The sequence below is a fragment of the Balaenoptera borealis genome (genome assembly GCF_965194805.1).
Source record: "Balaenoptera borealis genome assembly, chromosome: 2".
NCBI lineage: Eukaryota > Metazoa > Chordata > Mammalia > Artiodactyla > Balaenopteridae > Balaenoptera > Balaenoptera borealis.
In genome coordinates, this window is record NC_138867.1 from 77,516,784 (window position 1) to 77,539,610 (window position 22,827).

At 39.1% G+C, this 22,827-nt stretch overlaps 1 protein-coding gene and 1 long non-coding RNA gene across 2 annotated transcripts in view; both read right to left on the minus strand.

Annotated features, from left to right (window-relative positions):
- Positions 1-22,827, minus strand: part of KIAA0825 — a 366,826-nt gene that overhangs the window by 25,076 nt on the left and 318,923 nt on the right. The window lies entirely within an intron of this gene.
- Positions 6,900-22,271, minus strand: LOC309622606. Its single transcript, XR_014241022.1, has 2 exons — positions 22,143-22,271; positions 6,900-21,835 (listed from the first exon to the last, which is right to left on the minus strand). It is a non-coding gene; the product is annotated as an uncharacterized lncRNA (long non-coding RNA).

Genomic DNA, 22,827 nt, shown 5'->3' on the forward strand with positions numbered 1-22,827 from the left:
AGGCACCATGGGCAACACCACCTTCATGTTCACATTTGTTACCCTTGCCCCTCAAGTACCAGAGGGCCATGCAGATGCTTCACACATAGTGGGTTTGTGTCACAGCTGAGGAACCTCAAATTTAGGAAACCCAATCTTCTAAGGGGGCTGCCAGCAAACCTGCCCAACCTTTGGCCCTGAGGGAGTTATTATCTTTATTATCCTGGTAGAGAAACAAATCTGCTCTCTGCCTTGAGGGAGTCACTACCTCTATCTTCCAAGGCTGTTTGCTTTGCAAACATCCTTGAAATGCAAACATCCTTGCAAAGATAGTCTGGGACAAAAGCTATCACAAGACAGGTAGAAACACCAGGGAGAACTGCCTCCTCTATAAAGTTTTAAATAATATTAATTATTTAGAATAATTCTATAGTCTAGGTTGCTGTGGAAAATATATTATGTATATTATGTTATTTAATCTATCAATAGCTCTATGAAATAGGTACTGTTATCCCCATTTCATAGATAAGGGAATTGAGGCACTCAATAAGTAACTTAACCAAAGAGGGTTTGACTCCATATTGCTACACAGTATGCTGTATATATGATATTAATATTCTCATGTAAAAAATAAACTAGTCGAAACCAAATTTTGATGCATGCATTTCAGATAGGAGGCATAAAACTTAGTTCCTGATAGGTTACTAGAGCAAGTCTAGATTTGACTACTTATAGTTGATATTAATCCCATACAAGTGTACATTCCTTTGTAATTGACCATGGCATTTCACAGGTATTATCTTTCATTCATTCAAAAATTGTTGATTATCTACTATAGGCAAGGCTTGGTTCTAGTGAACAGACACACTGTTATTGCCTTCATTGAGCTTAAAGTATAGTCATAGACACATATTAAACAAATAATACATAATTACTTGTTCAATTACAATTGTGCAGTCTTGGCCTGGGTGAACTCATTCATTTCTCCTAGATTCAGTTGCCATTTATATGCTAATGACACCCCCCCCAGATCTATAACTTTGTCTGTTGGCTTCATATTTTTTTTATCTGAAGTTTCGCTAAGCATCTGGGGTGTTTCTCCCCACAAATGGCTTTTTCTCTAGTGTTCTCTATCTCAGTGAATGACAGTGCCATTTATCCGGTGGCCAAATGAAACATCTGGGCATCATGATTTTCTTTTCTCTTTTGTCCAATAAACCATCAAGTCCTATTTTATCTAGTAAATATTTTTTGAATTAATCCCCTTTGCTGCTAACCTAATTTAGGCCACCCAGTTACCTCTGGCTAGAATCACTGCAACAGTGATTTAGAAATTGGTACTGCAATCTCCTGTCTTGCCCACCCTCTCTAATCCCATCTCCACTTTACAGCCAGAACCAACTCTCTACAAAGCAAATCTGGTTAAGTCATTTCCCTGTGGAAAACCTTTCAATGACTCTCCCATAGTCCTCAGGATAAATAGAAATCTTTGCACAGCACACAAAAGTTCTTTATGATGGGGACCCAGACTTGTCTTTCACCTTCTTAACCCTTAAACTCTGCTTTCCAGCCATATACAACTTTGTTAACACATGTGAAAGTACAATGTTCTTTCTTCCCTCCAGGGCTACAAGTGTTTTCCAGTTTGGAATATTATTTTGCTTCTCTGCCTTCACGTCCCTGCCCTTCCCTCCACCTCTGTCTGGCCAATTCCTATTCTTTTAATTCTAAAATGTCATTCCGGGCTTCCCTGGTGGCGTGGTGGTTGAGAGTCTGCCTGCCAATGCAGGGGACACGGGTTCGAGCCCTGGTCTGGGAAGATCCCACATGCCACGGAGCAGCTGGGCCCGTGAGCCACAACTACTGAGCCTGCGCGCCTGGAGCCTGTGCTCCGCAACAAGAGAGGCCGCAATAGTGAGAGACCCGCGCACCGCGATGAAGAGTAGCCCCCGCTTGCCACAACTAGAGAAAGCCCTCGCACAGAAACGAAGACCCAGCACAGCCATAAATAAATAAATAAATTAAATTAAATTAAAAATTTAAAAAAAAAAGTTTAAAATGTCATTCCTGCTATGAAGTCTTTGCTATTGCTCCTAATCTGGATTGACTTTCTTGCCTCTGTATCTCGAGAAGCACCTGTACTTCTCTGATCGTGGACTGTAAGTGCCTTTCTAGCTGTCTACACATACCGCTTCAAACTCCAGGAGGAACAGGAACTGTGTCTATCTCGTTATACAAATTACATAGCACTTTGTATAACATAGTACAAAGTACTAGCACATATATATCACACTCTCATTGAAATTTTTTTTTTTTTAATTTTTATTTATTTATTTATTTATTTATGGCTGTGTTGGGTCTTCATTTCTGTGCGAGGGCTTTCTCTAGTTGTGGCAAGCAGGGTCCACTCTTCATCGCGGTGCACGGGCCTCTCACTGTCGCGGCCTCTCTTGTTGCGGAGCACAGGCTCCAGACGCGCAGGCTCAGTAGTTGTGGCTCACGGGCCCAGCCGCTCTGCGGCATGTGGGATCTTCCCAGACCAGGGCTTGAACCCGCGTCCCCTGCATTGGCAGGCAGACTCTCAACCACTGCGCCACCAGGGAAGCCCTGAAATTTTTTTAAATGAATGAATGACTATATGCATAAATGAGTGAATGAGTAAACAAATGAACCATGTCTCCTATAGTTTTCCCTGCAACTAATGTGACGCATGAGAAAGAGGGGCTCTTTAAAGATCAGACCCTTCCTTCCTTTATTAAGTAATCATGGACATATTGGAAAAGAAATGGAAATTAAATCCTCAAAAAAAAGAAAAGAAATCCTTCAAAATAGAGTCTTATTCATTGAGGCAAACCTATGATATAAGAGAAGTTCATTTTCACTTTGGCCTCCTCTCACTTCAACATCCTTTCCTGATTAGCATCACTGCCCCCTCCTCCAGCCCCTTCCCCTAATTAGATGTCCCAAGTGCTTCTGCTGAGCTTAGCAGAGCCCTCCACTCTCATTGCCTCAGGGCTTGCACTCTGAGAAATGGAGAAATGGGCCTTGGTCCTGGGCCATCTCTACCCTTGCCTTAATCAAACCTTATTTCTTCTTCCTCCTCTCCTTTGCAAACATTAACACTGGCTGATGTCCTAATGGCTCCTAGTGGCTTAAGGAATTATATTAGCATTCTAGGAGTTAAAATGCCTCAGTTCGATTGAAAGTTAACAGTAAATACTTGAGCCAACTGTGACAAGCTACTGAGCTTTAGGACACCCTTCAAATAATAATCCCTAGTCAAACTCTGTCCCCTATGTTTATGTGAGGGCCTAGCTTGAGTTTTTTTTTGTTTTGTTTTGTTTTGTTTTTTAAAATTATTTTATTTATTTATTTATTTATGGCTGTGTTGGGTCTCCGTTTCTGTGCGAGGGCTTTCTCTAGTGCGGCAAGTGGGGACCACTCTTCATCGCGGTGCGCGGGCCTCTCACTATCGCGGCCTCTCTTGTTGCAGAGCACAGGCTCCAGACGCGCAGGCTCAGTAATTGTGGCTCACGGGCCCAGTTGCTCCGTGGCATGTGGGATCTTCCCAGGCCAGGGCTCGAACCCGTGTCCCCTGCATTGGCAGGCAGATTCTCAACCACTGCGCCACCAGGGAAGCCCCCTAGCTTGAGTTTTGACACAGAAAAATCGTTAAAATATTTTGAATTATATGCATGAAATCTAATATTTGTTCAAGATGAGGGTAATCTAAATAAAAATGTTAAAGTGACATTAATTTGCTTTTTTCTGTTTAGGAATTCATTAATGAAATACAACAGGCAAACAATTTCAAAGAATAAGGGAACAGAAAGGGAGAGCTTAGCTCCAGAAAGGCAACTTTTCAAGCTGTAGAAAGCATTGGGTGACAAATATTCAGGGAATCAGAAGGCAAGATGGAATGACAGAGAAGGAAAGGGAAAAGGATCAAAAATGGCAATCAAGAGGAGAGAAGGGCAGAGTGGGAATCTGAATTTATTACCAAAGGAGAGCAGGAGTTAATGCAAGTGGTAAGAAAGTGGACCTAGTGCACATGAAGCAGAAATGTTCATCCACCAGGTACATTTCACACAGGCCAGAGGAGAGGCCAATGCAATCAGCCTAGCAGGGTGAAGGAAACACCACTGGCTGTGGAATGAAGAAAAGGCAGCAAAGAACAAAGAAGATTTGACCTTAGACTTAGTGTGAGGGTTGTGAAGAGTCAAATATTTTTAAAAAAATGATAAGCTGAAATATTGACAGAGAACGTAGGTATGTTTTTGTCTGGAGCTAAATATGAGATGAAGACCAAAAGATTTAGGAATTAAAGTCCCTTCTATTTTTATTATTGCTAATCTCATTTACCTAACTAGTCTACTTGCTTTCTGTATTTCTCTTTTAATTTTCCCTGGTTAATCTTCCTAAAATACATTTGATTATATCATTCTAGTTATTGCTTTATTCGTTACCTTTTATGGGTCTCTGCCTTATCTCCCACTACTTACTGCCCAGACCTCTTTCCTCCTCTAACAAGCTTCTTGAAAAGGGTGGGCTTTACTGCTGAATGCATTTTCTAGTGGTCACAGTAATCTACCTGGCCCAATTCAATGAACACTTTTTAGTCCTAATCTAACTTGGTGTCTCTGGCATTTGAACTGATGAATGCTCATTCTTTCATGAAACTCTCTCTCCCCTTGCTTCCTTGCACTCTTCTTACCTAGTTGTCTTCCTCTCTACCTGATCAGTCCCCATAGCTCTTCCTCTGCTTCTCCCTGTCTTCACCTCCTGTAAACATCCCTGAGGACTCTCACAACCCAGACCTCCCTGATAAGCTCCAAATCCATACTTACAACTCTAGCTACTTCCACCCAAATGAACTCCTACCACTTCATATTCAACGTCCAAACCAGAATTCGCTATCTCACTGCCTCTTCCCAACCCCATACTGGGCTCCTCTGTTGTGATTTTGGTGTACTTAGGGAAGACAAGTCAGTTCATCCCATCCAAAAGAGACTCTCCCATCATGCTTTGTTTAGGCTGGTCCAGGACCCCCAGTATATCACCTTAACATTATTCTGTCAGCTTGGAATTACAGATCAGCTGGCTCATTTTACCCTAAGTAGGTATTGATTTTAACTGTAAGGAACAGAGAGTAAGATAAGAATGTAGTAAAAGCAATATTTGTGGGAGATAACTCTGGAAGCAAATTGAAGGCATTTAGGCTTGAATCTGGAAATTCAGTTGGAGACTCTGGGACTAGAGGAGGAGGTCTATCTGAAAGACATGCTGAGAGAAATGTTGGTGGAGCCAGTTCCATGCAGCTGGAGTAGAAGATCTGTTTAGTTGCTGCTGTTTAGGCCTTTACACTTAGCTTTTAACACTGGTCAGGGGAACAAAGCCATTCATTTGTGGTAGTAGGAGATAAAAAGCAGAGACTGCCTGGTTCTGGAGGACCCTGTGCTCCCGTTCACACTAAAGGGCTCGGTCTGTCCTGAGCAGATCAATGTCAACACCACTTGGGGCTGTATTTGGGGAGGTAAGCCATTTTTCTCCACCTCCTCACTTCCTCTTCATAGAAAAGATTCACACAGGTTTTCGCTAAGAACTTCCCTATGCAGGAGTACAGGCATACCTCAGAGATATTGCAGGTTTGTTTCTGGACCACAGCAATAAAGCGAATATCACAATAAAATGAGTCAAACAAATGTTTCGGTTTCCCTTGTTGTCATTTCAACAATCTCCACGGCGTCTTCACCAGGAGTAGATTCCATCTCAAGAAACCACTTTCTTTGCTCATCCATAAGAAACAAGTCCTCATCCATTAAAGTATTATCATGAGATTGCAGCAAATAAGTCACGTCTTCAGCCTCCACTTCTAATTCTAGTTCTCTTGCTCTTTCTACCACATCTGCAGTTACTTCTTCCACTGAGATCTTGAACAACTCCAAGTCATCCATGAGGTTTGCAATCAACTTCTTCCAAACTCCTGTTAATGTTGATATTCTGACCTCTTCCCATGAGTCAAGAATGTTCTTAATGGCATCTAGAATGGTGAATCCTTTCCAGAAGGTTTTCAATTTACTTTGCCTAGATTCATCAGAGGAATCACTACCTATGGCACCTATGGCCTTATGAAATGTATTTCTTAATATGATAAGACTTGAGGACTTCCCTGGTGGCGCAGTGGTTAAGAATCTGCCTACTAATGCAGGGGACATGGGTTTGAGCCCTGGTCCGGGAAGATCCCACATGCCACAGAGCAACTAAACCCGTGTGCCACAATTACTGAGCCTGTGCTCTAGAGCCCACGACCCACAACTACTGAGCCGGTGTGCCACAACTACTGAAGCCTGCGTGCCTAGAGCCCATGCTCCGCAACAAGAGAAGCCACTGCAATGAGAAGCCTGCACACTGCAACGAAGAGTAGCTCCCGCTTGCCACAACGAGAGAAAGCCTGTGTGCAGCAATGAAGACCCAACGCAGCCAAAAATAAATAATAAATAAATTTTTTAAAAAAAGTTGAAAGTTGAAATTACTCCTTGATCCGTGGGCTGCAGAATAGATGTTGTGTCAGCAGACATGAAAACAACATTAATCTCACTGTACATCTCAATCAGTGTTCTTGGGTGACCAGGTGCATTGTCAATGAACGCAAATATTTTGAAAAGAATCTTTTCTTCTAAACAGACAGTCTCAACAGGGAATTCCCTGGCGGTCCAGTGGTTAGGACTCCATGCTGCCACTGCAGGGGGCATGGGTTCGATCCCTGGTTGGGGAACTAAGATCCCAAATGCTGCGTGGCGTGGCAAAAAAAAAAAAAGGAAAAGAAAAAGAAGGTCTCAACAGTGGGCTTAAAATATGCAGTAAACCGTGTTGTCAACAGATGTGCTGTCACCCAGGCTCTTTTGCTGCATTTATAGAGCACAGGTAGAGTAGATTTAGCATAATTCTTATGGGCCCTAGGATTTTTGAGATGGTAAATGAGCACTGGCTTCAACTTCAAGTCACCAGCTGCATTATTAGCCCCTAACAAGAGAGTCAGCCTGTCCTTTGAAGTTTTGAAGCCAAGCATTGGCTTATCCTCTCTGGCTATGAAAGCCCTACACGGCATCTTCTTCCAACAGAAGGCTATTTCATCTACACTGAAAGTCTGTTGTTTAGTGCAGCCACCTTCATTCATTATCTTAGTTAGATCTTTGGATAACTTGCTGCAGCTTCTACATCAGCACTTGCTGTTTCACCTCACACTTTGATGTTGTGAAGATGGCATCTTCCCATCAACCTCATGAAGCAACCTCTGCTAGGTTCATACTTTGCTTCTGCAGCTTCCTCACCTCTTGCAGCCTTCATAGAATTGAAGAGAGTTAGGGCCTCATTCTGGATTAGGCTTTGGCTTAAGGAAATTTGGCTGGTTTGATCTTCTATCCAAATCACTAAAGCTGTCTTCATATCGGCAATAAGGCTGTTTTGCTCTCTTATCATTAGTGTGTTCACTGGAGTAGCATTTTTAATTTCCTTCAAGCACTTTTCGTTTGCATTCACAACTTGCCTAACTGGTGCAAGAGGCCTAGTTTTCAGCCTATCTCTGCTTCCTCAATAACTGTAATCATTTCTAGCTTTTGATTTAAAGTGAGAGATATGTGACTTTCTTTCACTTGAACACTTAGAGTCCATTATAGGGTTATTAACTGGCCTAATTTCAATACTGTTGTATCTCAGGGAATAGGGAGGCCCAAGGAGAGCGAGAGAGATGGGGGAACGCCTGATAGAGCAGTCAGAACACACACACATTTATCAATTAAGTTTGCTGCCTTACATGGGCGTGATTTGTGGTGCCCGAAAACAATTACAATAGTAACATCAAAGATCACTGATTGCAGATCACCATAACAAATATAATAATAATAAAGTTTGAAATGTTGTGAGAATTACCAAAATGTGACACAGAGACACGAAGTGAGCAAATGCTGTTTGGAAAATGGTGCCGATAGACTTGCTCAACACGGGGTTGCCACAAACCTTCAATGTGTAAAAAACTTAATATCTGCAAAGTGCAATAAAACAAGGTATGCCCGTATTAGACTAGACAGCCACAAAGGAACAGGAAATAGCTTGCTGATTTTTTTTTACTCATTTGTAATTCTCTGCTATTGCCCTCTCTTTGGTGATAGTTTAGGAGAATGGAAAAGTACAGAAAGAGATTAGATTAAAATCCATATTTTAATCCTCTAGTTGCCAAATTTTCATGAATCTATGTTAATTAAATAACTTGAATCAGGCCCTCATTTACACATTTACTCCTTAATTATTGTGATTATCTTCACTTTAAAATTCTGCATCAACTGGAAATGAGTCTCATAAAACAAAAAATATTGTGACATATTAATGTTGACATGAGGAAAATATGAACATTTCAAAGGCTTTCTCCCCCTATTTTACTGTATGTACATGTAGAAGGTGAATATGAGGCAGTTATTCAAACATTTCAGATCTCAAAAATCTAGATAACTGAAGGAAACCTTTGAAACTTACATTATTCCCATCTCAGGCTTCCCTGGTGATGCAGTGGTCAAGAATCTGCCTGCCAATGCAGGGGACACGGGTTTGAGCCCTGGTCTGGGAAGATCCCACATGCCGCAGAGCAACTAAGCCATGTGCCACAACTACTGAGCCAGTGCTCTAGAGCCCACGAACCACAACTACTGAGCCCGTGTGCCTAGAGCCCGTGCTCTGCAACAAGAGAAGCCACCGCGATGAGAAGCCCGCGCACCGCAACAAAGAGTAGCCCCCGCTCCACACAACTAGAGTAAGCCTGTGCGCAGCAATGAAGACCCAACGCAGCCAAAAATAAAATAAATAAATTAAAAATGGATTTCTATAAAAAAAATTATTCCCATCTTTTAATTTTCCATTTTTTTTTGTTGAGTATAGACAGTTTCAAGTGACTTATATGTCATTTTTAAATTGCCTTAAAATTGAAATAAATAGTGTAATCAGAGAACTTCACAGGAGAATAAAAGCTTCACTCTTAACAAATGTACATTCTCAGTGGTGTCTGATGTCACATCTTTTGTACACAGTAGCTTCCTCCACAGATGAGGAGTCATGAAGGTTAGCTTCCACAGTGATTCACAAAACCAGGCAGGGAATGAATTCCCTAATGTCACATATGCTGTTTATACTCAGGATCATCATAGGCTGAAGTAGTGGCCCGCTGAAGAGCATATTTAGTTATACATACCCAAACTGTAGTTAAGCTTATATTTTAAAATGACAGTCTTGACTTTTTAAATCTTACTTTCTTAAAACTTATTTCAGAGAGAGTTATTAGACAGGGATAGAGAAGACAGAACTATAGTCTAGGAAGAACACTTTTGCTCTTTATATATTCAGATATCAGTGTTTGGTTAAAAAAAAAAAAAATGAAAAGGAGGGAGGACAACAAAATCTATCATGGTGTTTTAAGATGTTGGTACTGAGGACATAAGAACATATATGGGACGGAAAGTACATGATACTAAAGGGGTTGTATGAATTATAATCAGAAAACACTTATAAAGCAGTAGATTTTCTTATCAAAAAAGAAGGTAGCAATTTGCAAATGTCTCATTGTTGGGCTCTCTTATAACCTTGGGTATATTGCCCAATAATATATGACCATGGGGCTCATTGAGTCAAAGTAATGAAATTCATAGAACATTGAATATATGCAGTTTGGTTACAAAATCATCATGTGGTATAATAATAATATAACACTAACATAAATACATCTGTATTCTGGAATGGAACAACGTTAGTATCTCCAGAGTCTTTAGGTGAAGGGTGTGGACCTATAATGGAAGCCATAAAACTATATTCCCACCTCAGTATCACATCAAAAACCAAACAAACATACAAAACCCAAAAGGACCGAAGCAGTAATGATACTCCCTAAACTACCTGAATGACTGTTCTGGAATCCTGGACTATCTGTAGTTTCCCAAACTCAAATGCTGTTTCTCACCTTTTGCTTTTTTCATGCTTTTCTCCTCTGTGCCTTGAACACCTTTGCTTCTGTTTTTCCCCTAACTCCTACTCATCCACCGAGACTGAGTTCCAACCAGCCTGCTTTAGTTGCGGCTCCTCTGCATCCACCAGCATTCCAAGCATATCTCTAGTAACTCTAAAACTTGAAAGGATTTGCCCCACCGTAAGTGATCTGAGGGCAAAGAGTGTGTGTACCTTTCATCTTTTATTCCCCTGCTTTGGCACAGTGCTTGTCACTTAGTGAGCATTCAAGGAATGGCTGTTGAACTAAACCAAACTGCAAAATCAACATTCCAGAAGAGTTCTGAGGAAAAGAGAGATTGCCGACATACCATAGAGTTGATCCTGTGCTACAGTTAAATTGGAGTGCTTCCTCCAAGAATTTACCCCGCGTATCTTGCCTCTAAACCCTAATTTATGCTCCTTCCTCCCCACAGCATATTTCTTCCCAGTGTCATCTGCTGAAATCCCACCCATGAGTCAAGGCCTCCATGAGATTACCTGTTCTCAGTGAGCTTATTTCTTATTTTCCAACTGGATATGATTCCTCTGCCTTTAACCCATAGATTTTTTGTTTTTATGACAATTTCTAAGTTAAGCTTTGGGCTCTCATTATTTATATACTTATCTCCTAAACATCTTTGTGCTTTTGCACTGGCTACTGTTAAGCTTTTATACATACCAAGTACTTTATAAACAGTTCTTTAATTGGATGCAATGAATCTAGTGCAAAAACAATTTTTAGTAATGATATATCTGAAATAGATTGTAAATATTACATTACTTAGATCATGAGCTATAAAGAAAAAGTTTTCTTTTAAAAAAATCAAGCTATATGAATAGATTACAAAAATATATACCATAGTCACAGAATTGAATGTAGTAACCTTATATAAGAAGAGACAACTAACTAAACCAAATCCTGTGAATCTTGATTCAAATTCTATTAATTAAGAATTTGTAATAAATAATTTGATCCATTTCTTTTTTACATTTTCTGTACGTGGTTAGCCAATTTAAGAGGATAAACAGCACTAAAAGTCTTAAGCCTTTAAATATGGGAATGAAAACTATTAATATTAACCTATTTTAAATATTAAAACAGACTCTTCTACCTGGAAACATATATGCATTAGGAAGATCTATAATTCAGACTCCTCACTAACCATTGATCTATTTTTGTGAAGTTTTATGTGCCCCTTCAAATTTGATTGTTTCACTGATTTTGTAATTAAATAAATTCAAACCAAGTTATTAGAATTCTTATCATTCATTTCCTCTCTTCCAAGATAATTAAGTGTTCGGTTTTAATCCCATCAGGAGAGGGGTTTTGGTTTTTGTTTTTTAATTTTTATTGGAGTATAATTACTTTACAATGGTGTGTTAGTTTCTGCTTTATAACAAAGTGAATCAGCTCTACATATACATATATCCCCAAATCTCCTCCCTCTTGCATCTCCCTCCCATCCTCCCTATCCCACCCCTCTGGGTGGTCACAAAGCCCCTAGCTGATCTTCAGGAGAGGGTTTTGATAATGTCCTTCCCTCTGCAGACTACCAGGTGTTATCCCTTGTGGCCCCAGGGGTGGAGCCTGTCAAGATTCCAGAAGGAGCTAAAGTTTAGAGTGACTGCTCCACCTAGTGACCAGGACCAGGAATCTGCCCCTTCCTTGGCCTCCCCTAGGAGTTGCCATATGACAACTCATTCCCATGCAACCCACTGACAATAAGTAAATGGTGTGTATTTCCATGTCCTTACAGATGAGCTACAAGTTCCACCAAACCATGCCTGTAAAGATTACTTTTGTGAAATCAGACATGAAAATATGTGCATTAGGGCCCTCAGCTAGGTCTGAGTTAAGAGGCCTTCAGTCAAGGCAAATGCAAGATATGCTCCTGGGCCAGAGTCCTCAAGAGGCCAGATGAGGGAACATTCTGAGAGAAGGAGGTTCCTGAAAACCAGGGAGGAAGGCCCAGTGGACAAAGGGAGGGAAAAACATTATAAGCTTTGCTTCCTCTCCAGCCATTCTGCCCATTCTGTCTCCAAGAGGCCTGAGCATTTAAGATTTCAAGGTCATGGAAAATCTAAGTAGTTCCTAGGAATGAGGCATCTACCTCCTTATTCTTTGGTAAGTTCCTCCTATCACTGAAGGAACAAATACACAGTCTCCTTTCTTTCCCCTCCTCCCCGAAGAACCTTGTCTTTTTTTTGCTGAAATCCACTTCCCCTGCTCAGAAAGAAATAGATATAAGGGTTGGGAAATTAGGATGTATGTGGCTCATTAGTTATTATATCAGGGTCCATTTTTCTCACCCATGCCTTTACCTACTAGGTCCAACCAAAACTGAAGTGTGTTTATTCTCCTTAATGATCTCACTTCTTCAATTTTAGCAATCGCTCTTCCTTTTTCTCTCAAGCCATCTCCAGACTACGTAAGACTACTTGTAATAAAATATTTTAAGGTTGAAAGGAACCTTATAAGTCACTTATTACAACCACTAGCCAAGTTCTCCTGAAATCCTAGTCAAACAAGGGCAACTGGCCTACACTGCAAAGCTAACTGTTTTAGCTAATCAGATAGAAGAATCCATGCTGATAACTAATGGGAGAAGAATGAAGAAGATTCTTGGGCCTTTCTCTCTTCTCCCAGGCAACCGACATATGTTTTAATGGCAAGTCACTGAAGATAATATTGCATTTAATATATCAGGTAAGAAAGGAAGACAAGAAGAGGGGGACAGGATGGTATAATGACAGGATGGAAGGGTCCTGTGGTTTTTTTGAGCAGGTGGGACCATTTATTTATTCAATGCGTAAGCCTTGATCCCATTTATTATTTTGAACAATCAGGAAAAACAGCTTTCTAGCTGGTAGCAGGAAGGTGTTGTTGAAATAAAGCAGAGATTCAAAGAGCAAGAATGTTATTCTTAAATTGGAACCTAACCTGGAAAATCACAGTGAAATGTACTAAGGGACCATTCGTGACCAATGACTGGAATGCCATTTTGTATTTCTTTGGAAAGATGCACTCTTGCATAATTAGCTTCCATAATCATAAAAGCACTCCTCAATGTGATAAGGCATAAGGCATTTTATTTGTTTTCCTCTATGATGTTTATATTAAAATGTTATGCTTTTTCAACCATACATCAGATACTCCTTATTTCTAGCATTGCCAATATGTTTTTATTGGTAAAAATCAAATATATTAAAACTGTATTCTGACCAAATAATACTTTATCATGATTTGCTGTTGTTGCTTTTAACTTTGAAAAGTTAATCTCAGATTTCATTTTCACTGTGTTACAATCCTGTGAGAAGGGTTCTATTAATACTAAATAATCAGGTAAACAGGCACAAGGAAACTTGTTCAAGTCAGAGAGTTAGTTAGGGACTAGCTAATTATTTGTGGTGCCATGTCTGGGGGCCTATGTCTCCTCAGTCCCACACCTGGACGCTTTTAGCTAAAAAATGTGCTTTGAGCGGACTGTGCTCCCTTGTGAGCTGGGTCCTGCTGAGAGTCCTTATAGAAACTGATTGCAAATGGAATATTCTCTCTCTCTGTTACCTTTTCTCATCAGTTTGCCACAGGTCCTGTTCCATTGAGCTCCTCTGAAGAGACAGGAGCCATAAATGCAACTCTATCATGTCAATCATTGACAGACATTCTCCAAGTGAAATTAATATGCAAGACTCTGCATACAGTTTTGTAAGCATTCCTACAATGCACAACTATGCTGAGACTATCTAAGATTGTTCTTTTGAGCCAGAAAGTATTATGAAAGGAACAGGTGAGACTATATTTTCTTTTTTAGGAAGCATTAAAGATGTCTTCTTGGGGCTTCCCTGGTGGCGCAGTGGTTGAGACTCTGCCTGCCAATGCAGGGGACACGGGTTCGAGCCCTGGTCTGGGAAGATCCCACATGCCACGGAGCAACTGGGCCCGCGAGCCATAATTACTGAGCCTGTGCGTCTGGAGCCTGTGCTCCACAACAAAAGAGGCTGCAATGGTGAGAAGGCCCGCGCACCGCGATGAAGAGTGGCCCCCACTTGTCGCAACTAGAGAAAGCCCTCGCACAGAAACGAAGACCCAACACAACCATAAATAAATAAATTTTTAAAAAAATGCAAACCTTTAAAAAAAAAATGTCTTCTTTAGTTATTACACTAAATATTCTCTAACCAACAACATATGCTTGCTAATAATTTTTGTCTTGCAGAAACATGATTGTTTTCTAACGGGAGGTATTTGAAATGCCTTAGCTAAAGACTGATTTAAAGAAAAGCCTTCTTTTGGATTCATCTCAACATCTATCAGGTGGTATTATTTTTCTGATAGTCTTTTACTCTGTCCTTTGCATTCTAAAGAGCTTATGTGCAACCTATAATTATTTTCTGCTAATTGTAATTCATGATTAATTATTCAAAATGATTCTTCTCCAAAATCAAATCCATTTCTTGTCATGACATTTAAAAAAGATACAAATAAAGTATTATCAGAATGCAAATTTCTGTCAGAGGGAATACTTTTTAAGTTTTCTTTAAATAGCATTAAAATCTTTCCCTACCAGCACAGGCCCCGTGATTCCCTACATCAATTAATGTAGACTAAAGAAGGGCAATTGGACCATGAAGTGATGACTATTAATGGTTTTGATAATTACTAAGGATTAGTTACACTGACTACATAGGAGTAGGTAATTTACAATATTCTTAAAGAAGAGCTGCAAAGCAGGAAGACCTAACGATGACTAAGGGCAAACAGTAAACATGTTAACGTGGGAACCTGGATGTCCAAAGATGTATTTTGACATGGATCATGCCTCTTTGTGGACACTCACTTGAGTCCTGTTGATGGCTAAATCTCCCTTTCCTGGGAGAAAAGCCCAAATTCCACTTCCTTCCTTCAAGAGGCAGCCCCTTCCCCCATTATCTCCTAGGGAGGCCCTGGACCTTTCTGTCTGTAAGCCAGGATCACACTTTGTCTGCCTCCTGTGCCTTTACCTGACTCTTGGCCCTACTCATTATTGTATGAGACACAAGTGTCTTTCCTTAGAAGGTGAGATCTTTTCTACTTAAATTTTTCTTAGGCAATAGCCTTAACATATGTGTGCTATACATAATCAAATTTTCTACGTACATTTATTGAATACCTTCAGTGTGCAAAGCCTTAAAGTTGCCTAATCTCCTAAATGAAGAAAGTTGAACATACCAACTCTGTGTGACATAAACAGTTCTATTAGATTCAAGCATGGAAAGCAAGACGTATATGCATAAATGTAAGAGTAAGAAAAAAAAGGTCTTTAGAAATAGAAGCTACTTCTGGGATTCAGAGGACAAGAAGAGAAAATTATAAATCTAGGAAATGCTGAAATTGTTGCCAGAGGAAAGCACACTGCTTCCACTTTGACCAGGACATGTAACCATCGTGTACTTCATCTTCATTAAAACTTTTCAATTTACTTTATTTGCTTTTTTCCCCTAATGGGGTTACAACTTAACTTTTATAATAAAAAATTATTATAAAAGTTTGTTTTATCAAACATCCAGATTTTCAGAATAACCATGACAAAAACTGGGGAAAGAAAAAAAAAAAAACTAGATGATAAGTGACCTTAGAAGTCTGTGATGGTGACAGTCATGCTTGCTAAATAGTGCATGTGTTTCTTTTCAGTTAGAACCATGTGACTAGTTCTGGCCAATGGACTGTGAACAGATTTACTGTGTGTCAAAGCACTTAATTGCCAGTAGGAGGACACCCTATACCTATTTGCTATCGCCATGGCAACAAAAGAAGCTGTATGCTGAAATGGCAGATTCAAAGACAGAAGCGGCCTTGGTTGCTAGGTCACCACATGGAGGATACTGCTCTGCAGAGTTGCCTGGACTTACAGTTACTTTGCTTTCTTCAGCCTACAGAAGTCATTAACACTAACCTGTGTTGTATGTGGCTCAGTCAGGCCTCAAGGTACATCTTTGTGCTGCAAGAAACTGTTTCGTATAGGCCCATTTCTCATCTAAATACCAGCATAAGTTTACGTTGGCAGCGTATTAGGGTCTCCTTAAATACTCATCAACATAAATGCAGAGCTCCCTTTTTGTGCTTGCAGAAGTAATTCTATGTCTTTCCTATTTGGGAGACAGCATGAAAGACTGCATACTGTTTAGTAAGAGGGCTATTTCTTTTAACAGCTAAACAAACAATTAAAAAACCATTTGTATTACTTTGCTTTCTGTAGTTCACTGGGTACACAAGGAAGTAGTAAGGCTGGAGATAATGATAGAATAATTTTATTTATCTAACTATCTGGAAAATTACTTTGCTAGGCAACTCTTTGAAAACTATTGCTGATTTTTGGTTTATATATCAAAAGTGTTAATATTCTAGTATTAATATTAAAAGTATTAATATTCTAATATTAACATTAAAAGTATTAACATTCTAATCATTACATCTGGTTGGATGTTCAAAGAGCTTAAGAATTTTTATCATGACACTATTTAAATAAAATATTAAGAGACCAGGCAAATGTCCAATGACAGATTATTCATATAATAAATTTGAGACATCCAGTCCATGAAATATTTTGTAGCCATTTAACATGATAATGGAGAACATCAACTTTCAGATGGAGTGTGCTAACATTCATTTATCTGGTTAGAGATGGGAAGGGTTACAGCTAATATGCCAGGAACTGTGTGGATCTTGAAGCCTATCTTATTTATACTACAGCCTGATTGTCAAAATTTGCCTATATCCTTTGAATTTTGTGCAAGTGAGCATGTGAGTTGCTTCAGGGGGAAAAATAGAGAACTATCATGAAAAGAATATTTAATGATATGACAATCAATAAAGAATAAAGACAAAAGAAAATGAGCTGGACCGCCAACTCATGGCAGCTACACAGAATTGCAGGGATTGACTTAAGAAGGTACATTCATTAAGTATTAGACAAATGATCAAAGAAACTTAGCACTAGGGCAAATACTTGGCAAAACCAGAGAGTATGAATTGTCTGCTTTGAAAGCAGAAACTTGTCTAACTTGAAGTGCAGTTATGTTTCACATACACTTTTTGAGGCCATATTTTCTTTCTCAAGTGTAATTCTAGTTGTTGGCCATGGGATTTTTCTTTTCTTCCCTTGTTACTTTAAGAAAATTGAGGCCAGCTGATGTGTTTTTACTTTCTATATTTGAATCTGAAGCGAAACAATTCCCATTGAGGGTTCTGGTGGAACTTTATTTTAGTTATGTTTTAATAAAGTCTTATTTGTATTGACTTCTGAGGCAGCATGGCATTCCCTAACTGATAAACTACTTGGGTTTACTTTTTTATGGAGAAATTTTAATTTAATATGATAGAGTCAAATGTTGTTTTTCAGGTTTTATATGCATGCCTGGAAGCCTTTTAATAACTTGCAATAACAAACAAAATAAATGTGACTTTTAGGGTAGACACTCTTGTAATTGATATTTCTACCAACTCAGGGTGTTTATTTATTTTGCCAAAAAATAAAGTGCATTCTTTTCATCCTTGGGGAATAAAGAGTAATGGAGTGGCAGTTTACTAAAAAGTTGTGAGAGATTCAATAATTGCAATGAAACATTTCATACAGATCTATTTCTTGCTTTGGACTTGATCCTTGCATAACTCACAAACAGTAAAAGATTTTTTCCGTATTGTAATAAATTCATCTGCCTTTCTGCATAAAGTAATTAGGGATCAAGGTGTAACAGAATATTTTAAAAATATATTAACAGATAGTAGACAAGGTTTGTATGCAGAGAAAATTATATTATTTTAACTTTGAAAATTGTATATTTTCAATACTGAAGAATGGGATTTTGGACACAGAAGTGATTTTGATAAATGGCAGAATTCTGCCTAAGGCCATAGAAGAAGCAAGAACAAGGAACATAAGAAGAGGGAATCTACAAATTAGTGTGTTATGATTACTCTCTTTCATAGCATTTAACAACAGCTTTGAAAAGATCCAATGTCTTCCTTCAGAAGTTTAAACTTATTTCTTCCATATCTAAGTAGCATGTACTGTAATTCACATTGACATGGTTCCCTGAGAAATAGTGGGACAACCCTTGGATAGCGATGAGGCATTACTGAACAATGTTTTTGGATGATACACAGTAATAGAAATTTGAGATTGAAATGGCCTTTTCAAGGCAGTAGGTTACACCTATGAAAACACAAGATAGGTATTTAAGTTTTTCTCTCATTCCTTGATATTGACCCTCTTTGAGTGTTTGTGCATTAGTCAATTTGACACCTCAAGGATCCCTAATTGTTATGAAGATGTCAGCAGGCTGGTAACATTTTTTGAAAGATCTATTTAAAAAAAAAAGTCTGAACGTTACTCACCCCAAGACTGAATATAATTTTTCACAATAGTTATAGGGTTGATGAAATACTGAATGGGTTGGGGGTAGAGGGGTTGCAGCAGGTGGGGTGGGAAGAGGAAGCAGAGGAATATGACGATTTCAGTAATTTGCTGCAGTGATCATGCTTTGTCTCAGCTCGCAAGAAACAAAAGTAATAGCTACTATTTATTAAGCTAAGCTGAGAACTTGGAGGACTAGAACCACTGAGCCTCAGTTTCTTCATCTTTATATAAGGGAATTGTCTAGCTCACAAATTACTGTGAAGATACAATTATATAATATATATAAAAGCTGTTCCAAGTTAAATTATACAAAAGTATTCAAGGTTTAAAATATTCAAGGTTTAAAAGGTAGAGTTTCATAAATGGGAGAACACTGAAAAGCCTTCCAGGAGACTACCCTGTAGATGTGTTCTTGATATAATGGACACACTAAAGAAAAAAATGCTGTATAATAAAAAAAAAGGAGTCAAATCCAGAGAAAACCATAATTCAAAAAGATATATGCACCCCAATGTTCATTGCAGCACTATTTACAATAGTCAAGACACGGAAGCAACTTAAATGTCCATTGACAGAGGAATGGATAAAGAAGATGTGGTATATATATACAATGGAATAATACTCAGCTGTAAAAAAGAATGAAATAATGCCAGTTGCAGCAACATGGATGGACATAGAGATTATCATACTAAGTGAAGTAAGTTAGACAGAGAAAGACAAATATCATATGGTATCGCTTATATGTGGAATCTAAACAAAAATGATACAAATGAACTTATTTACAAAACAGAAACAGACTCACAGACATAGAAAAGAAACTTATGGTTACCATAGGGGAAATAAGGTGGAGGGATAAATTAGGAGTTTGGGATTAACATATACACACTACTATATATAAAACAGATAACCAACAAGGACCTACTGTATGGCACAGGGAACTCTGTTCAATGTTATGTAACAACCTGTAAGGGAAAAGAATCTGAAAAGGAATCTCTCTCTCTCTCTGTATATATATATATGTATACATGGAATCTGAAAAGAAATATATATATATATATGTATGTATATATATGTAACTGAATCACTGTGCTGTATACCTGAAAATAACACGATATTGTAAATCAACTATACTTCAATTAAAAAAAAAAGGAGTCAAGGTTGAAAGAAACACTGCCTAACATAGACGTCACCTACGTCCTCAAAGACTAGGAAGGTCCCATGCATTGCAAACCTTCAGGATATTCAAATATAAAATCTCAAATGTCCTTGACCCACCACCAGGTGTTGCCACACTCATTTTCTTACTGCAAATCTGATTTTTATATATTTCTAAATTTAGTTTTAAATGGTCAAATAATTACATCAGACTTACAAATAATAACTAATACAGTAATTAATATAGTCCACTCAGGGGAAAGAATAGTTTGAGGGTTTTTTTTTTTTTCTGATCTCATTTATGTTATTACTTTCATTGTCGCAAAAAGTTGTAGGTAGGCTTGTAAAATTTTCCTGCTTGTTTACAGTACAAAAGTAAATTTCCTGAGTCATTTATTTCTCTCTTGCCTGTATAAAAATGTTGTATGATAAATATTCCAAGAAGAGTCTAATATCAATATTGGTCTTTTCTCCTAGAGTTTCTATTCCTTCTAGTTTTTAAGCTTGAATATCTTGGAGTTCTCTTAGAGTCTTGCCTTTCCAGCCACATATTTATGTTCACTGAGTCCTATCTATACTTCCTTTTCATTGTTTTGACTCTTCATTCCTAGCTGATTGCTAATTTCATTCAGATGTTGCTCTAATAATCTTCTCCACAAACTTTCTAAACTCACTTCCTATGTTACTGTGGCAAGCCAAGCAAAGTCTCCTCCTTCATCGGAGATTTTTTGACTTGGGGCAGGGTGGTTGTAGGAGTCTGTATAGTTTTCTTTCAGCAGAGAAGACCTTTCAGCGGGGACGCTGGACCTGAGACCTGAATGATGAGAAGGATCAGCTGTTTGAAGAGTGGGAGGAGGAGTACTCCAGGGAAAGAGGGGAGCAAGTGAAAAGGTTGTGGTGTGGGTGTGAGCTTGGTGTACGTGAGGAAAGGAAGGCTGGCAAGGAGGATGTGGGGGGTGAGAAGAGATGGGGCCAGAGATGGGAGGGAAGCCAGATCACACGGGACCTCGCAGGAGTTTGTAGTTTTCCTAAGTATGCTGGAAAGTCATTGAGGGGTTTTAAGCAAGGAGAGTGACAGGATCTGATTTACTTTTTAAATAGTCACTCTGGTTGCTGATGGATTGGATGCTGTGGGAATGGAGTCAGGGGACACGCCAGGATATTCTTACCTCCTTCCTCTAAATTCCCCAAAAGTTCCTCTCTTACTGACTTGCCTATAAATAGATGCAGTCTTGTATTACTCCACGTTAGGTGTGCAGCACACAATTTTACCAAATGCTCTTTGAGGGACTCCATATCTTGGCCTCTGTGTCTTAGGACTCCTTTGTGCTTTCCATAGCATTTAGCGAAATGCTTTGTACCTGACAGGTATACAACAGATAGTAATTTTTTTAAAAATTAATTTGATGGTGTGATGTCTTAGTTGTGGCATGTGGGCTCCTTAGTTGTGCCATGCGAACTCTTCATTGCGGCATGTGGGATCTAGTTCCTGGACCAGGAATGGAACCCGGGCCCCCTGCATTGGGAGGGCAGAGTCTTATCCACTGCGCCACCAGGGAAGTCCCAATAGTATAGTAGTTGTTGATGGAGGCCTATTATATAAACTACCCATCCTACCAAAACAGAATATACTTGAGCAGGTATGAAAACAAGGCTTTTGAGTCTTCTATATTCACTGAACCTCATTCCATGTCAACATCTAATAGAGTTCATCAACGTGACTGGAGCTAACCAAAAGTTTGTTGAAAATCATCAAATGCTACACTTAAAATATGAACATGTCACTGTGTGCAAATTTACCTTCAAAAGAAAAAAGAAAAGAAAGTAAACAATATTTGCACTCTAATGATATGCATACTGTAGTGTTTAGGAAGACGTATACCAATGGCTGCAACATATTTTGAAATGAATCAAAAAATAAGATGGATTGATGGATGGGCAGAAAGATAGATGGATAGATAGATGCAAAGGCAAGTATAGTAAAATAGCAGAATCGAAGTGATGGGTATATGGGTATTTAGTGTAAAATTATTTCAACTTTTCTGTACAGTTGTAATTTTTCATAGTAAAGTATGGTGAAAAATTAGATGAAAGTGATAACTAAAAAAATTATATTAACAAACGATTAAGTTTATAGTCATTGTACTTTTATGTATCTGAGTTTTCAGGAAAACTTCTAATCCTTACATAGAACATAGATTTAGTCTATTAATTTATGACTTTGAAAAGTGCCCCAACTTCATATTGGCTTTATAAATTAGAGTTTTGGTTATATTCACCTATATTTTCTTTTTTTTAAATTTTATTTATTTATTTATTTTTGGCTGTGTTGGGTCTTCGTTTCGTGCGGGGGCTTTCTCTAGTTGTGGCAAGCGGGGGCCACTCTTCATCGCGGTGCGCAGGCCTCTCACTATGGCGGCCTCTCTTGTTGCGGAGCACAGGCTCCAGACGCGCAGGCTCAGTAATTGTGGCTCACGGGCCCAGTTGCTCCGCGGCATGTGGGATCTTCCCAGGCCAGGGCTCGAACCCGTGTCCCCTGCATTAGCAGGCAGATTCTCAACCACTGTGCCACCAGGGAAGCCCCACCTATATTTTCTAAATAATAGTTATGTCTCTGATAAAATTTTCTTATCCATACAAGTCATAAAATAGAGTTCAGACATTAAATCATTGTTAAAATTGAGTATTTTGTGATACTTAGTGATAATAAAAATAATTATAGGGCTTCCCTGGTGGCGCAGTGGTTGAGAGTCTGCCTGCCAATGCAGGGGACGCGGGTTCGAGCCCTGGTCTGGGAAGATCCCACATGCCACGGAGCAACTGGGCCCGTGAGCCACAGTTGCTGAGCCTGCGCGTCTGGAGCCCGTGCTCCGCAACAAGAGAGGCCGCGATGGTGGGAGGCCCGCGCGCCGCGATGAAGAGTGGTCCCCACTTGCTGCAACTAGAGAAAGCCCTCGCACAGAAACGAAGACTCAACACAGTCATAAATAAATAAATAAATAAATAAAATTAAATAAAATAAAAAATAATAATTATATTATTACTTATTGGGCAGTATACTCTAACCGTAGCACTTCATCATGAGTGACAGCAAAAAGCACGATCAACTGAATATAGCAGCAATCTCTCCCTGACTCACTCTCCCTCTCTCTCTCTCTCTCTCTCACTGCCCCATCTCCTCTTCTTCATCTCGTTTTCTGATGCAGAGAAACTGCATAGGGTAGGTAAGCATGGCATTTAAATAGGAGGGGAAATTATCAACATTAACGTA